General features: G+C 41.8%; 1 long non-coding RNA gene across 1 annotated transcript in view; it reads right to left on the bottom strand.

Moving 5' to 3' along the window:
* Window positions 1-380: 380 nt before the first annotated feature.
* LOC122464500 overlaps window positions 381-17,329 on the bottom strand; it is a 54,256-nt gene continuing 37,307 nt past the window's right edge. The window contains exons 2-4 of the long non-coding RNA XR_006288590.1: window positions 9,886-9,955; window positions 4,040-4,142; window positions 381-2,852 (exon numbers count right to left, since the gene is read on the bottom strand). This is a non-coding gene — a long non-coding RNA (uncharacterized LOC122464500). The remainder of the gene's footprint in view (window positions 2,853-4,039; window positions 4,143-9,885; window positions 9,956-17,329) is intronic.

Genomic DNA, 17,329 nt, shown 5'->3' with positions numbered 1-17,329 from the left:
AAGTGTTAGGGAGTATTTTTTCTCAGATGGGCCAGACCTCAAAGTCCTCAGTAAGACACTCGGTCAGGAATCAGGCAAAATTCTCACTGATGTCAGTGTGAACTCTGAATAAAAATTGATGTTAGGATCATGAAAGCTTCTCTCATGTGGGTGAGCATTTACTCACTTGAGTATTCATCTAAACTGAGTAAATACTCAGCATCATGAGGGAGGCTTGCAGAGTCTAATCCTGAAGAACTACTTCAGGATTTGATTTGTTGTGATTTTGCTAAAATCAAATAGCATCACTCCACTTAATTCTCTGATCAAAGACAGGAACGTAGGTGCCCCATTCTCTGTGCCCCCTAAGAGCTAGAATCAGACCTAGATAATACCAAGTTAAAGCATCCAATTTTATTGACTAAGTGAAACTCAGCACTGCTGTACAGCTAAATGACTCTTGCATTTTAAATTGCAATTAGATCCCAGTCATGCAAGATGATTGCAATAATTGGTCAAGTAACAGAAAAAAAGAGTCTTTAATGATGGTATTTGCTAAATAAATTATTTGTTCATTATATAGGATAATTAATATTAATAAAACCCTGAGTTCCTATAGAGTGCTTAGAGCATTTGATCAGCATAGAGAGCTGTCTGAATACGGCAAAACATAATTTGTCACAAAGTATTTTACGTAAATAAACAAAATTTTCTGAATAATATATTTGACTAGCAGTACTTGTAAAGTGCTCACTGCAGCTGTATGTGGGGGGTCCACGGCCATCTGGGTGAAAGAAAAGGGGTTGTTGCTTTTTTAATGGCTCCCTGGGCAACTGGTAGCAGAGAGGTAGGAAGGAAAAAGTTTACCCAGACAGAGTGGGTAGAAGCAGGAAGCAGCTGGACCAGGTGTGGGGGGACTGCCCTTCCAGCTGACCAGAAAGGGGTGGTGGTAATTATACACAGTGCAGCCCCAAAGAATTTCTCTTTCACCTGGACCGAGCTGCTGGAACCTGAGGGGGCAAGGGGGGTTAGATTATACTCTCTCAATTTAGTACAACTAACTTGTGGAAGATGTCCAGTGCAGGTTCTCGTTATGGAAGGGATTTAGTTATTGGTTAAAATGGATTGGAAAAGGATTTAAAGCAAAGCGTCCCTTAAGCAAGTGCTCAGCTAATGCCCATGTTTACTGTATTTCACATATTAAAAATCTGGATTCTGAGGAATCTTTTGAGAAAGCCAAGTGCTGCCCAAATGAAGTTGACAGCTTAGATGCAGTTTTCAAAACAAGAATTATTGGTTAGCATGCTGGCGTGAGTTTGCCCTGTGTTTACCATCTGTTTCCTGGAAGGTAAAGTGTAATCAGATGAATCAGCGTTCATGAAAAAAAAACACTGGCTTTAAAGTTTTTTAGGGAGGGAGCATATGGGGGATTTCTTTATTCTTATTTTGTGATGTGATTTGATGTGACAGCTGGTGGTACCCAGTTGGAACAACAGCTGGGAATGGTCATGTAATGTTTTCTGGACTGTATAACACAAGCCAGTAAACTTTGTCCATCAGTCACCTTCCCCATAATTAGTTTCATATGCACTGTCTAAGTACACGGAGGAGTCTCAACAGTCGGACATTCTAAAATAAAACTTTCCTACATCCCAAGCGGAAGTGGATTTGTCCTGTTTCTTGTTGCTCTATTTTATTGCTCTCCAAAGCTACAGCAATCTTTACCGCCACTCAATGACACTTTTCAGAACAAAAATGTTAGCATTTTGTGTCCGCTGACAGATCAGCAACAGAAGTTTCCGTTTGTGTAAAATCTAAAGCCAAATCCTTCTCATTTTACTCAAGGACTTATTTCGTATTCAACTAATAGCCTTGACTTCCGTCGCTACGTAGGGCTCTTGATGTATCTGAACTCTGGCTAAGGTCACTAGAACAGACAAACTCAAGGACAATTGTGCAGCATCCTATACTCGGCCTACTGGTAACCTGGTCTGAATTAGTGGCTTAGTAGTCTGAGCAGAAGGTTTGGAATGGCTGGATTCCTTGGAACCACAGTTACAGATGCAAGATGGGTCAGTTCTTCCCTTCATTCTTCTATGGTGGCCCTGTGCATCATCGCCTCCTCTGCCACAGCAGTGCATGGATTCCACATTGGCAATGTAGTAGTCTCATGATGCTCTCTCAGAGCTGTGGAACGCTCTTAGAGGATTTCAGGGCAGCCAAACTCTAGCTGGGCTCTGCTGGAGCCACACTGCCAGGCTGCTCAGGAGAGAGGGGCTCTAAGCCAGTGCATGGGCATAGAATCTTCACCCTGATGGACCTGTACCTTCAGCATATTCCCTGAAGATCCATTCAGAAGATTAGAGGACCAAGACCCCGACTTGTTCTGCATCCCATATTCCCAGTGAAAGAACTCAAAGAAAGCCCTATCCCCTTTCCCAGGGTTCCTTCCTGTGGGATTTTATGCAGGAGGGGGAAACCTGCCTCACATGTTGCATCCCACACAAAGGGGTTTTGTGGTATAGCACTGGAAACAAGCAGACTTTATAAATGAACAACATCTAGTGATTGCTGCTAAATTCAGGCAACATCTTCCCCATTTGACCTAGTACCTAGATGCCTTTGTATACCTCAGTCATGCCCCATGCCATGCAATGTGGGTGAAAGCCACATGAAAGCTTTAAATAACAACTTTGAGAAAAACACTTTGGAAAGGCTTTGTTTTGTCTGTCTTGGAGTACTGGATTAATTTGTTTATTCCATGTATAGTTTTTCCAGCCCCTAGCTGCTGACCACCATCATATTAACCAAATTGATGCCTCAGTCTGTGGAGGCAGAAAGCAACTGTTCACTTTGGTTCCAAGCGGACGACCCTGAAAGAGGCAAAAACATAATAATATGAATGCATTCAAAAACAAAGAGAGCACCACAGCCTCGGACCTACTGTATATACAACTTCAGTTATCTGTTCTACATGCACAATAAGGTTTCAAGAAGTCTAAATTGGCAAAAGCTTTGCTGCATAAAGTGGGATAAATCCTCAGCGGCTGTAAATCAGCGATATGCAAATTTACATCAGCTAAGAATCTGCCCTGCTCAGCATTCCTGCTTCTGCTGATAAATCTTAAAGGGAAACAAACCTTCTGACACTCCAAAGAAGAATGGGTTCAGTTAAAAATATGGGATATGTACCGAGCAGATACCAATGTTAGGAAAGTACATTTTTAAAAGCTATTTATTTGTTGTGATGGTTTACTAGATCTTGAGGTATCGTTCGATCCCATTTTAGCCAACATGAACGTTTCTGTCCCCGGAGAAATCCAAGACTCATCAGTGAAGCAGTAAGACATTTCTGGCGTTAACTTTCTTATAGTGAGGCACAAGGCTAAAGGCTGAGAGACTTTGGCTACTTAAGTACTTCAGAGAAATGGAACGCTCCAGGCAGTGCATAACTGTTATGGAATAGACATTATAAACAAAACAAAGGAAAGGAAAAGGTCAGGCCCATGAATTTACGTGGGATTACTGTTACTGGTATGACATCACTGCCACACATTAAACTCCATTTGTACTCATAGTTCTAAGGCCATTTCACAATCTTAATAACACAGTAAGAAATACGGCAAGACAGCTGTGCCACGGAATAGGTCACTGAACTAAAGAACTGGGACTCATATTAGAGCTTATGTTTCCACGGAAGCTGCACTTTTTACTGCTCCAAAGCAGGCTGAATGCCAGGCGGGAATTTTTTTTCTGTTCGTTAAAGAAAAAAACGTTAGCAATAAACAAATCTCTGTTTATCAAGTAAAAATAAACAGAAAGGGAAAACTCCTTATTAGAGTTTTATGCTGTAAGCCCTTCTGCCATTTCCTCACACCACTCCTCCTCTTTCTCATTCTAGCCTGGTTGGCTGCCAGTAATTGATGAAGCCCTGAGTCCGGGTGAAGAGTACGTTAATGAATCACGAGAAAACAAAAAGGGGGGAGGGGGGAAGAGACATGGGTGACTGTGGGGGTTGAGAAGATATAACCACGTCTTATAAAGCACACTTCCCCCGCACCTGCTTTTGCCTGACACACACAGTCACTCATTCCAGCAGCAGCCCTTCTCTTTTGAAGTCTTGGCCCTCGCAGCACTTGAATGAGCTGTTTCCATTTGAACACCTGAAAGGCAGCAATGAAACAAAACAACTGCACATTTTATAGAAGTTCACCGATTGCTTAAAAAGCTTTTCGCCCCACCAATGTGACCTGGGGGTTCTTTTATCTTGGTGAGGATTTCCCCCTTCCTTCCCCAAAGTGAGATCGATGAGAGTTTATTGTCAAGGTCTTAATTTCTAGCAACCCATATCAAATGTAACAAAGCAATAAACAACATGTGATTCTGAAGCCTCAGGGTAGGCTCTTCAAGAATGTATCGGATGTCTTTAAATGCCCTATGAAGTAACCATCTTGTACTTTGAATTTGCAATTGTGCTAGGGTTGTGTTGATGGAACTGGGATAGTAAAAATCAGACTGCTAAAATTAGCCTGGAAATTTTTCTCATCTGGGAAAAATTAAAGCCCCAAATATAGTCATTCTGAGGCCTCTGTTTTAATGAACATTGCCTTTAAAATGTGGAATATTATTCAGCAAAAAAGCGGAAGCATCACATGTCTGATTGTATCTCAAAATATATGAAAAAGTAGGGTAACAGGATTTTCTGTCACATCATTTGCAAGCAATCAGCATTGATCAATCAATGTGGGTTCCTTACTTAGAGCCTGCAAGATGCCTTCAATTCCTAAGTGACTTTGATGGAAGATGGGGCCAGATTCTGCTCATACTGAAGCAGAATTACTATGTAACAAAAATATCAGCCAAGCTGATGATTTACTGGTTTAAAGGCACCAGAGGAGGAGAAGAAAATAAAAACCATAATTAAAAAGAAAAAGGAGTGATTGTTTTATTTTTAACTCTCTTTTTCTTGCACTTCCAGTAAACAATGCAGAGTCAAATGGTAACCATCAAATGCCAGAACCACAGCAAGGATTTCTGAAAAAAGCATGTGACATTTTAAGCTTTCAACTAGACAGACAATAAAAGCTTGCTACCACCAGATTGACAACAAACATAGAAAAACAGAACGCACAACTTAACCAGAAACTTCCTTTTACAGGACTGGACATTCATAATGAATAGAGAAGCATAATAGGACTAGAATTGCTACAGAGATCTTGGTAAAATACAAAGTTGCCTTTTTTAAAAATAGATCAGTACATCAAAGTTAGGCATACTTACGGTATAAGAACATGACATATCATCAGTAATACCTAGCAGTTTCTTTATAAAGAGTTTTTCATTTGTAGATCTCAAAGCACTTTACAAAAGGTAAGTTTACACCATTTTACAGATGGAGAAACTGAGGCAAAGAGCAGCTAAGTCTTGTTCAAGGTCACACAGCAGGTCAGTGACCGAACCGAGTATGGAACTAAGGTATCCTGATTTCTAAGCCACTGCCCAGCCTAGCCTACTGCTGATCTTATATTATCATACAAGCCAGCCAACTGCAAAAGAAATATTGCATAGTTGCAAAGCAATCAAAATAATAAACAGGAACAGCAAGGGGTGGAGCCAGTTGCAACACAACAAATATGTTGGAGACTTCAACAGTGACAAAATCTATTTTCTATCAATAGTTATGTTTTCAATATTTTACTGTAATTAACAGTATAACATTACAGTGATTTGACTTCTGTTGGAAAATACAGCTTGTAGGCAAAATCAGCTTGTGTGCTGCCGGTATATATTTTAAAGCAACTGGATTCAGGAGTAGAGACCATAAAACCTGGGAAGTTATTTTCCTTATTTTCCACAACTGCTTGAAGTGCCTGTTTTCTTGACAATGCGTTGAAAGGAAATAACATGTCCTGAAAACTGAAACTGAAAACTAAGGGCTCAGTCCTGGAAATACTGAGGCTTACTACTATGAATAGTTCTTTTGGCTTCTGTGAGACTCTCATGGCAGTGATTCCTATGGCTGAACCCTGCTAGAGAAAGTACTCACACTTCACCAACAGGGAACCATTCTTTATGGAGTGACAATCTACATGTACAGTGAACAAATCACAACGTAGACTCTCACATGGCGAGTCACATTCCAAATCTCAACCTGCTCCCATTGAAGTCAATGGGAGTTTTGCCGCTGACTTCAAGTGGAACAGGAATCAGATCCTCCATTTTTTAATTTTTTTTTCTTTTGGTTTGGTTTGGAGACTAGAAGGTACCAATGAACTAAACAAGAAACCACCATCACCACCACCACAACTAACCCAGCAACCACTCTTCCCTCAAACAAATAATCAATCCAAAATGAAAAATCAATCCAAACAGTATCCCCCTCCTCACAAAAATACCAGCCTTCGTATCCCTCCACGAATGCCTGAGGGAATAGACAGACTTTGCAGCAAGCCCAGAAGGTCAGCAGATCTGCCCCCACAATACAAAAACCGGCCTGAAGTTCTTCTCAATCTCAGATAGGTGTGGGCAGGCCTCGTTAACATGTCTGGGTTCCGGGTCCTGGACTGGGGTGTGCAGTCGACAGGTGGCAGGCTGGGGCATTGTCAGGGCTTGAGGGGTTGGGCCACATTCATGGTGCCACGTGGTAAGATGGTTGTCATTTCTGATACATAGGTCAATCAAGTTGTCAAGGCAAGATGGTGGCTTGACCTGCACCAGGTCATCCTTTATATTATCATTCAGCCCAATCTGAAACTGATGATGCTGTATGGCCTCATGTGGAATTCTGCAGTGTATTAGGCAGCTGCTTAACGCCCTTGCTGTGGTATTTGCTGCACGGCTTCATCAGTGTGGTTGCAGTGGGGGTCACCAAAGATAACCAACATGGCCTGAGTGAACTGCTCCCACTGGCCCAGGAGGGGGCTGGACTGTTCCAAAAAGGGGGAGGACCTAGGGCAAGGCCTCCCCTGTGAGCAGAGTAATGATGAGCCCTACTTAGGCCTGGTCTGTTAGGAACAATTGGGTGAGAGCAAGAAGAGGAGCCAGCATTGGTTTAGTAAACCTCAGATCAGACCACAGTCACCACTAAACTTGTCTGGGAGCAGGACCATCGGCACTCAGGAGTAAGAACTGGGGTTGCTGGTGATGCCACCTTGGCTTGTAGGGCTGCATCCTGCACCTGCAGGGTGGACACCTGGACCTGCAAGTTCTGTATGCCCCCCCCATCAACAGCTCTGACAGGGGAAAAATGGCCTGAATGGGTCCATGCTAGCGATGTGGGCCCCTAGTCTTTGTATTGGGTTGCTCAATCTATAGCTGATCAGGCCTAGTGGCAGAAGTGAGAGTTCAGCCTACCAGTCAGAGCTGGGTCCAGGGTTGGCAGAGTCCAGGAAACAAGCAGAGGGTCAGTACCAGAGGGACAGAAGCCAAATGCCAGTTCCCGGGGGCAAACCAGAGTCATAAGCCAGAGGAAGAGTGATGGATCAGTATCAGAGAGACAGAAGTCAAATGCTACAAACAGAGGGTGAACCAGAGTCATAAGCCAGAAGTAGAGCCAGGGATCGAAGCTAGAAGTTTGAAGGCAGAGGGGAGCAGGGGCTAAAGCATAGCTGGAGCAGAAACCAGAACAAGGGCTGGAACAAGCAGGAATGGGACTGGAACAGATTGGACCAAGGCTGGAACAAAGCAGGAGCAGGGACTGGAAAAAGGGCAAGTGCAGCTGCAGGCATGGTAAGTGTTGAGCAACCGCTGATCTGCTGTGGGCACCGGGCTCATAAGCAGGGCTGCTAAACCAGCAGCCAACCAGGGGCTGTGTCCGCTCTGTCAGTTCCAAGGCAGTGCCGCTGGACTCTTTGGTTGTCTAGCAGCACAGTTAGTCAGGGAGCAGGCCAGCAGCTGATCCTAGCTGCTCTAATCCCCGACAAGGTGGCACACTGAAGTTTTGCCTCAGGCGGCAGATTGTCTTGAGCATCCTCTGAGTATCACATAGGGGAGAGAGACAGACTGTCAAACTGGCAGGTCCCAGGTCACTTATGACCAATGCATTTTGGAAGGCAAAGGCAGCCAAGGGCTTGATTCAAAGACTATTGGAGTCAACTAAAACACTCCCACTGACTTTAATGGGCTTTGGATCAGGTCCCTTGTCCAAATAATGACACTCTGGTGTCATGTGCTCCCAGGAAGATAGCATGTAGCCCATCACATTTTGCACTAAGTGGTCTATCTTCAGCTACCCAGTGGACTTAAAGTGTAGTACCAAACAGAGTGTACTGTAGTAACCTAGTCTTAAGATGACAAAGGGATGGATTACAGTAGCCAGATCTGCATTGAAAGAAATGGTTGCAACATCCTAGCCAGAAGAAGATGAAGACAAACTGCTGCTGGTCACTGCTTCTATATGACTACTGTCTAAGAGCAGCTAGGGATCCAATGGTATCTCCAGACTGCAGACTCTAGTAATAAATGACAGAGACACCCTCAATCAAGGGGGCTGATCTTCCTGTTGCTTTCCCAACATATCATTATTACCCCAGTCTTATCCAGACTGAGACTAATAGAAGGTAGCCCTCACGCATTTCTCTACACATACTCACACCCCAAATGTAGTCATATTTTCAACATTCAGAACCAAATATGCACAACTACACATCTGGCATTCAGACACAAAGTTAAAATTTAAATAAATTCAGATTTAAAGAGCCATTTACAAGCTAATACAGCGAAAGATGAAAATATCCCCAAGCTCTCTGCTAGTGCTTGCATTGCAAGAAAGAATCTGGACTGAAGCCTCCTGAAAAGTACAATCAAACCAAATCACCACACAAGTGAGGAACAACTCATTACCTGGGTCATCTCTAATGTTGAAACTGAGCTGTTGCCCAGGACACTGTGCTTTTGGGGGCTCCTCATCTGAAGATAACATTCCGTCCCTGCCCTCCAAGTCATGCCCACACCTGCTGCTGCTGCTGGCTCAGCACTGTGACCTAATCACCACTTTGAAAGTGAAATTTGAATCCCATCCCTCCCTGGTCCCTTCCAGTGGTAGCAAGCTTGGGACCCAATTCACCTTCACAGCTGTCCAAACCTTTTTCCTTCTCAAAAGCTGGCAACATGCCATCCATAGATGAACTGAAGATTTTTATCCTCAGATTTCCCCTGATGACAAGCACCTCAAACGTTTCCATCTGTCAAACCTTTTTGATGCAAATGTGCTCGGCAGGTAACTGAAGTCCTCCTGCTTCCCATGTATCCTACTCCACATTAGCCCTTGTAAAACGCGAGGCCAGCTATGCTCACTAATGAGTATTAAGGGTAAAACTATTAAGAGGGAAATTATTCTAATAAAGAAATCATATGGACTGTAGGATTTAGAATTGGGTTGCACCAAGGAACCATCCTCTCCTCATTCAGCTCCCTCCTTAAAACTCACTTCTTCTGCAAAGCCTGGCAACACTATTCCATCACTATTACTGACCATCTAGGACACCTGGATAAATGTTTATAAAAAAGTGATTTTTTAAAAAGTTACTAACATGAAATCAATAAATCAAGCAGCTTTTAACTCCCCTCTCCAGGAAACACTGCACTCCCAAAGGGTGGCATCCTCCTCTTTTTGTACACTATTGTCCTCCCTAACCCACGCTTACTGTCCACCATCCACTATACAGTTTTAGCGGAGGGGGGTTGGCCTACACTAAGGGGTGAATCCTACAAACATGAATGCACATGAGTAACTTTACCCACACAAACAGCCTTGCTGATGTCACTAAACTAAGTTTCTCCACCTGTGTCAGTATTTGGAGGATCAGGTCATAAGATTGTAAATCCTTTGGGGCAGATATGTTGGGCTTTATTCTGATCATGTTGGTGTCACTCAGAGGAACTCCATTAAAGTTATTGAATACATACCCATGTAAAACTGATGCATGATCACAGTCGAGCCTCTCATCTTTTTAAAGTGCTATGTACATCTGTGGCACTATATAAAACAAAATACGAGAAACATTCAACATGAACAGTTTGTAAAATTTCAAGTCTTTGACAAGAGGTTTACTGAAATAATGCTGCTAAGCTCCTCATGGCAAGTGCATGAAACTGAACATATCAAATCTCAATTAACCAGCTTCCTTTTGACCCAAAGAGAAGGCCCATCTTGCAGTGTAAGCAAAAAATGTGTCAAGGATTGAGATTTTACATGCAGAGAAGAACTTTGAAATCAAAGCTATTTGGCTACTACACATAGCAAATTGAAACCTCATCCCATTTTAGACCTTTCCCAGGCTCTCTGGAACCCACTTCTTTTAGTCCTAATTGTGTTTTGAAAGAACAATTTATGGTGGAGATGCCCAACACATATTACCAATTACTAACATATGTCCTGTGCTTGGCCAAACACAAGGAAATTTGGGGATGACATTCTGTGAATAATCAACGCCATCATTAATAAGACAATCCCTACATCTTCTGTTTTTTGTTTACCAATACATTTTCCAAAAACAAGAGAATTTTCTTATGATAGTGCTAAATGGAACACATTAAACTGAATAATGGTTAAGAACATAACGTTCCTGAAGGACAGTTTTGTCAGTGTGAGAATGAATCTCAGCTCTTAACACAAACAGCTGCTTGTGAAAAAAAAGTCATCTATAGTACAGCGTCTAGTACAGTGAGCCTTAAGGGTACTGCTCTAATACAAAGAATAAATAATACTAGGATAGTTTGGAAAAACAAATAAGATACTTTGTTGAGATCTGGAAATCAGTCATAAAATACTCAGTAAAAAGAGGTGGTCAGACTAAACTCCAAAAAGGATGAGGAAAAGGGGAGGGAGGGGAAAGATTTAGTCAGTTAACTTTTAACTGAACATGTCTTATGAGTACTTCATCATTTATGGCAGCATCTTCTGAAGTGTGGGGCAATGGTAGCTGGGGAATCGCAGACAGACTTAACTCAACTGTTCGGAATCTCACTTCTCTCTCTCTCTCTGTATGTGTGTGTGTGTGCGCGCATGCATGTGCATGTGTAAGTAAAAATATGAATGTGAAAACATGAACCAAGTATAACCAATGCAGTGATGTCTGCCTGAGTTTGCAGAGAGCCTGGAACAATAGCTCTGAGGCATAAACTGCCCCATTTATTTCAACTGATGCTTATTCAGCTGCCAGTGTGGATATTTCAAATATCACATTGTTCATTATTTAGCTGTTCTTTAAAGCATGTAAGAAAGAGAGGAAATATCATAGTCTGAAACCAGTTGCCCCTTCCCCACTTACTCCCACCATGTAGCATTAAAACTCTCCTCTACTCTGAATGACTGCTCATTTGGGGTTTCTTTTTCCTGAATGGGAGCTCAAGGTTTAGGAAATGGCAATTTCAGAGATAAGGCCCAAAAGGCAAGTACCAAAGGTGAAGCTGAGGATACTCCCAGCTCTTAATCAAATGTTATTCCTATTATAAAATGAAAACTTATGCGGGAGGGGTGCCTTTTGTTTGCTTTGACTTTTCAGACACAGCATGCAGGGATGTCATCAGCTAAACAAAAGTACACCATCCCCTCAACAATCAGCTCCATGGGGCCTATAGCCTTTGCATAGTAATTCCCTGTCATGAAGGAAGGGTGCCACACATCACATTTGGCCTTTTTGCAAAGCAGCTGGCAATGAATTTCTCACTCCCTCATTCCATGTCCTTCCTCCTTCCTTGGGGTTACTTCTTTTTAAGTTCACACTAGTGACCCTTATCTGAGATAAGAACCAATTATATTCTAATGGGAATTGTACCAATAAGAGAAGTGTGACTAGATAGAAGCAGTGAACCAAGATAGATGCAGAAGAGAACCTTGGTAGCAGAGAAATCATTTGAAAAATTATGCTTCATAACTACTAGGAAATAGACATATCAAAACATATTTGGTTAGTTTAGGGCATCTTCTTTGAAAACAATGAAGTACAATTTTTAACCGTCTCTAATTTAGTTCTGGTGATTTGGAATATTGTTCCTTCACTAGTGATTTCAAAATGAGTAGTTCCTATTAAGGTGCTGGTCCTGTGATTCACAGGCTCACTAGAATGCATCCATGAACAATGTGTTGCAACACTGGAGCCTTCAGGGCAGGGATGCTGTAGTTTGTGTTTAGTACAGCATGAGCCTATTGTTGATGCAAGAAGCAATGGTCTCAAGTTGCAGTGGGGGAGATCTAGGTTGGATATTAGGAAACACTATTTCACTATGAGGGTGGTGAAGCACTGGAATGGGTTACCTAGGGAGATGGTGGAATCTCCATCCTTAGAGGTTTTTAAGGCCTGGCTTGATAAAGCCCTGGCTGGGATGATTTAGTTGGGGTTGGACCTGCCTTGACCAGGGGACTGGACTAGATGACCTCCTGAGGTCTCTTCCAACCCTAATATTCTATGATTCTATGATATATAAACAACAAATAATGATTCTTTAGAGTTCATGGACAATTAGCCCTTCAGAATAACTGCTCTCTTTTGAGATGACTTTTGGCTGCTGGATGAATGTTTACATTCCACACTGTCTGTATGCCATTCATTTCCCCGTACTTTCAGTCAGGTTTTATACCCTGTTCATGAACTGTGCGAATCTATAACCTAAAAGAGCCTGGGGCTAATAAGAGGTGAAGAGCCACTTATCCTAATGACCCTAAATAACAGTCTAATGGATTTTAAGAACATAATAGTGTATTTAGCTCGTTTGCTATATTACTACTTAAATTCCTCTTAAAGGGAAAAAGTTTATCCCATAAAAAGGAAAAAGATAAAGTAAAACAAATGAACACCATTTCTGTTCATTTAAATAAAAGCAAATGGCCACACACTCCCCCTTTTAATATCTTTCGGAGCAGCATTAACTGGTATTTTATAATAATTTAGGGCCCGCTGCCCTTACGCACATGGGCAGTGCCAGCAAACTGAGCCGGACTGCATGTGCAAGTGAGGGCTGCAGAATAAGCCCATACTTCATTTATCAGGGGATTAGACAAAGCACATTTAATACATACAATGTTCAAATAATCTTTTGCCCATAAAAGTGCTTTCTTTCCTTTTTCTCTCATTTTCCTCAAAATACTTGCTCTCATTTCTCAACTGATCAATAACAGATCTCATCCTAGATATCCCTGTCTAGGATTTATTGTCCACAGCTCCTTGTTTTCAACCATTTTCCTTTTACTTTCCACTTCCTCTCCTTTGTCTCTCTTTTGTTAGTCATGGTCCCTTTCTCTGGGAGCACACTGTTCCCACAACTTAATGAGTTACAGTTCTTGGCGGCACAGCCCTTGACATCAAATCAAATTCTGTTCATCTTAGCATATGAACGTTGGACCAGCAGTAGCTGCAACAGCCACTGAAGAAAACTGGTACCGTATGTGTTACTTACTTGCTTTTATACACTATGGTATCAAATGAAGGTATTTCATTATATTACACAGGATATCAGTATGTTGCAACTATGCCTTCTGGTATTAATGGGAATATCCTTCAGCATTAGTTGCTTTTACTTCTGTTCTCTAATTCATTAGTTGTTTACTGCAGCCTATTAACAGCCTAAAGATTGGCTTTAATCCTCAGCCAGAGGATTTAAATAGCAGCAGCAGCAGGTAATTACTCACTTTGAAATTTCTCCTCTTTTCTTCTTATCCTGTGAGGTGAAATTTAGGGCTTCAAAGTACAGTAATAAATTATTTTTATCAAAGCATCAAAATTAGTAGTGAAAATGTCAAGAAGTTAATTTGCTTACTTTAAACACAAAAGATGGCAAGTACTTTTTCTTTTCCTTTTTTAAACTTTTGACTCCAATTGCAGCCTTTGAAAGTTTGAAACTGTTGCTACAAGATAGTTCAACAATTTATTTTTCAGAATTGTGTGTGTGAATTGAGTGGTTTCGGAAGCTTCTTAGGCTCCTGTACCACCAAATGTGTGAGCTAATCCAAGATTGGTACTCTCTTCTGGTAGGACACACACATGAAACTGACTGAAAAGCAGATCCTCTATTTTCAATAACTCTTTAGAGTTTACTTATGCCATAGTAAGGTAGGGTGACCAGATGTCCCGATTTTATAGGGACAGTCCTGATATTTGGGGCTTTGTCTTATATAGGTGCCTATTACCCCCCATCCCCTGTCCTGATTTATCACCTTGCTATCTGGTCACCCTATAGTAAGTAGCATTTCTTACCTTTGGAGTGTCAAACTGATGGACTGTAAAGTGTTGCTCTGAACATAATGGACAGTTTTCTCTTAACTAAGCCACAGGGCATCCTTTAAAATGTATTCTACAACACCTTTACTGTGATGTTTTCAGCTTCTAAACACACTGTCAAACAATTTCTCAATAACATTTCATCATAAGAGGATAACAGGATTCAAATTAAATGTATTTAGAGAGACCAACTCTTGTCACCAGTTTTCTCCATTTCGCTCCCTTTGACGGACACCTTTATGTTTGTTTGTATGAGTAACCTCTAACAAGGCTGTTGTTGAGACCGCTTCTGGATTTGGCCAGCACTTTTTTTCTTCTCCCATCTGATCCCCGCTAGTAATATTCCGAAGTATGCAAATACTTGGGGCAGGTCTACACTACCGCTTACTCAATCTAACTTACAAAGCTCAGGGGTGTGAAAAAGACACACACACACACACACACCCCCCCAAGTGATGCAAGTGACAGCAACCTAAGCGCTGTCCACAGTGGCGCTAAGTCCGTGGGAGACGCACTCCCGAGGACTACTACACATCTCGCAGAGGTGGAATAATTATGCTGACAGGGGAGCGCTCTCCCATCACCACAGAGTGTCTTCACCAGTCGCACTACAGTGTCACAGCTGCACCGATGTAGCACTTCTAGTGTCGACCTGCCCTTGGGCACAAATCTTGCTCATCTTACTCACAAGAGTTATCCCATAGAATTCAGTTCAACGACTCGTGTGAATAAGGCAGTCAGTCTCCAGATTTAACTAATCTTATTGTTACAACTTCCCTAGGCGGTACTGAATGTACGCATTATTCTCACCATTTAGACATGAAGATATTGTGATATAGAAGCTAAGGGTCAAATTTGCAGCCTGGCTTTAATCAGGTCTCCATTTTCAGAGGTGCAAATAATTCCACAAGCAGTTTTGCACGCACAGTTTAGGCCTACTTACATAGGTAGGTCCCTGATTCCACATCAAAACAACCTAAACTCATAGAGGACAGGTGTGGTCCCAGGGGACTGGAGAAGGGCAACCATAGTATTAGCTTTAAAAAGGGGAGCAAAGAGGACCCAGTGAATTATAGACTTGTCATCCTAACTTCAATACCTGAAAAGATATTGAAATAACTTATTAAACAATCGGTTTGCAAGCATCTAGAGGATAAGAGAGTTAAGGAATAGCCAGGATGGATTTGTCAAGGCCAAATCATGCCAAACCAACCTAGTTTCCTTCTTTGACAGGGTCACTGGCAGAGTGGATTATGTGAAGAGGAGGGAGGAGCAGTAGACATGATATATCTTGATTTTAATAAGGCTTTTGATACAGTCTCACCTAACATTCTCATAAGCAAACTAGGGAAATGCCATCTAGATGGCATTACAATAAATTGGGTGCATAACTAGTTGAAAGGCCATATTCAACGAGTAGTTATTAATGGCTAACTGTCAAACTGGGAGAGAGTATCTAGTGGGGCCCCATGGGGTCAGTCCTAGGTCCAGTCCTATTTAATTCTATCATTAATGACTTGGATAATGGAGTGGAGAATACACTTAATATGCTTGTAAAATTTGCACATGACACTAAGTTGGGAGGAGTTGCAAGTGTTAGAACTCAAATGGAGAATTGGTCTCAATTCAACAAGATGAAATTCAATAAAGGTAAGTGCAAACTACTTCACTTGAGAAGGAAAAATCAAATGCACAACTTCAAAATGCGGAATGACTGGCGAGGCAGCACTACTGCTGAAAAGAATCTGGGGGTTATAGTGGATCACAAACTGAATACGAGCCCACAGTGTGATGTAGTTGCAAAAATCCCAATCTCATTCTGGAGTATATTAACTGGAGTATTGTATGTAAGACATGGGAGGTAATTGTTCTGCTCAATTCAGCACTGGTGAGGCTTCAGCTGGAGTACTGTGTTGAATTCTGGACGCCACACTTTAGAAAAGTGGAGAGAGTCCAGAGGAGAGCAACAAAAATGATAAAAGGTTTAAAAAAATATGCCTTCTGGGAAAAGGTCAAAAAATGAGCACGGTTAGTCTTGAGAAAGGAAGACTGAGTGGGGACCTGATGGCAGTCTTCAGATATGCTAAGGGCTGTTATAAAGAAGATGGTGGTCAATTGTTCTCCATTTCCACTGAAGGCAGGACAAGCAGTAATCTGCTTAATCTGCAGCGAGGGGGATTTAGGGTAGATATTAGGAAAAACTTTCCAACTATAAAAGTAGTTAAACTCTGGAATAGGCTTCCAAGGGAGGTTGTGGAATCCCCATCACTGGGGATTTTTAAGAACAGGTTGGACAAACACCTGTCAGGGACTGTATAGGTGTTCTTGGTCCTGCCTCAGCACCAGAGGCTGAACTTGATGACTTCTCTGCGTCCCACACACTACATTTCTATGATTCTGTGATAAACTGAACCCACAGAAATGAATGTCTGAGAAACCAGCCCTCCATGACTTGCCCCAAACCCCAGAGCAAGTAGACCGAGTCAGAGTCAAGAATTCCTGATTCCCCGTGCCGGTGCTTAATCCACTAGATCAAGTTGCCTCTCAGTGTTAGTTGGTGGGAAGCAGGCATAAAGGCTAAGACCCGTTTGAGCAAGCCATCCCTATTAAGCAATGCAGTTAATCATATGATTAACCTTAAATGCATTCCTACATCCCATTGATTTCAATGGATGTTAAGCACATGCTTAAAGTTGAGCACATGCTTCAGTACTTTCTTGAAAAGGGGATATACTGAACCATATTCATAACTGAATCAGCGTCTGAAAACGCAGCCGTGTCAATGTTAATCTTTAACCTGAGTCTCACGCACAAAGGTGGCAACCACCAAATTATCACCTTTGCAGACATGCTTCACTCACATTTATTGTACAAAGGAATCCAAAACTCCATAAACAAAGAATTAGCAACAAAGAGTTAAATGATTAAAATAAAAAAGATGACAGTTAAGGAAGTACCTACTTGTTGGGAAGATCTAGAAGCCTCATAGGTGAACAGCAGTTGCTAAAAGCTTTATCTTTGTAAGCAATCAAAATAAGGTTATACATTTTCTATGCTACAAAGACACTGCCTTCTGCTCTCCACGCCGTCTATGTTTTCTTTAGATTGAAGAAACCTGCTGGCTTGAGTTCTAA

Source organism: Chelonia mydas, chromosome 2 (genome assembly GCF_015237465.2).
Source record: "Chelonia mydas isolate rCheMyd1 chromosome 2, rCheMyd1.pri.v2, whole genome shotgun sequence".
Classification (NCBI taxonomy): Eukaryota; Metazoa; Chordata; order Testudines; family Cheloniidae; genus Chelonia; species Chelonia mydas.
This window is presented reverse-complemented; position numbering and strand designations above follow the sequence as displayed.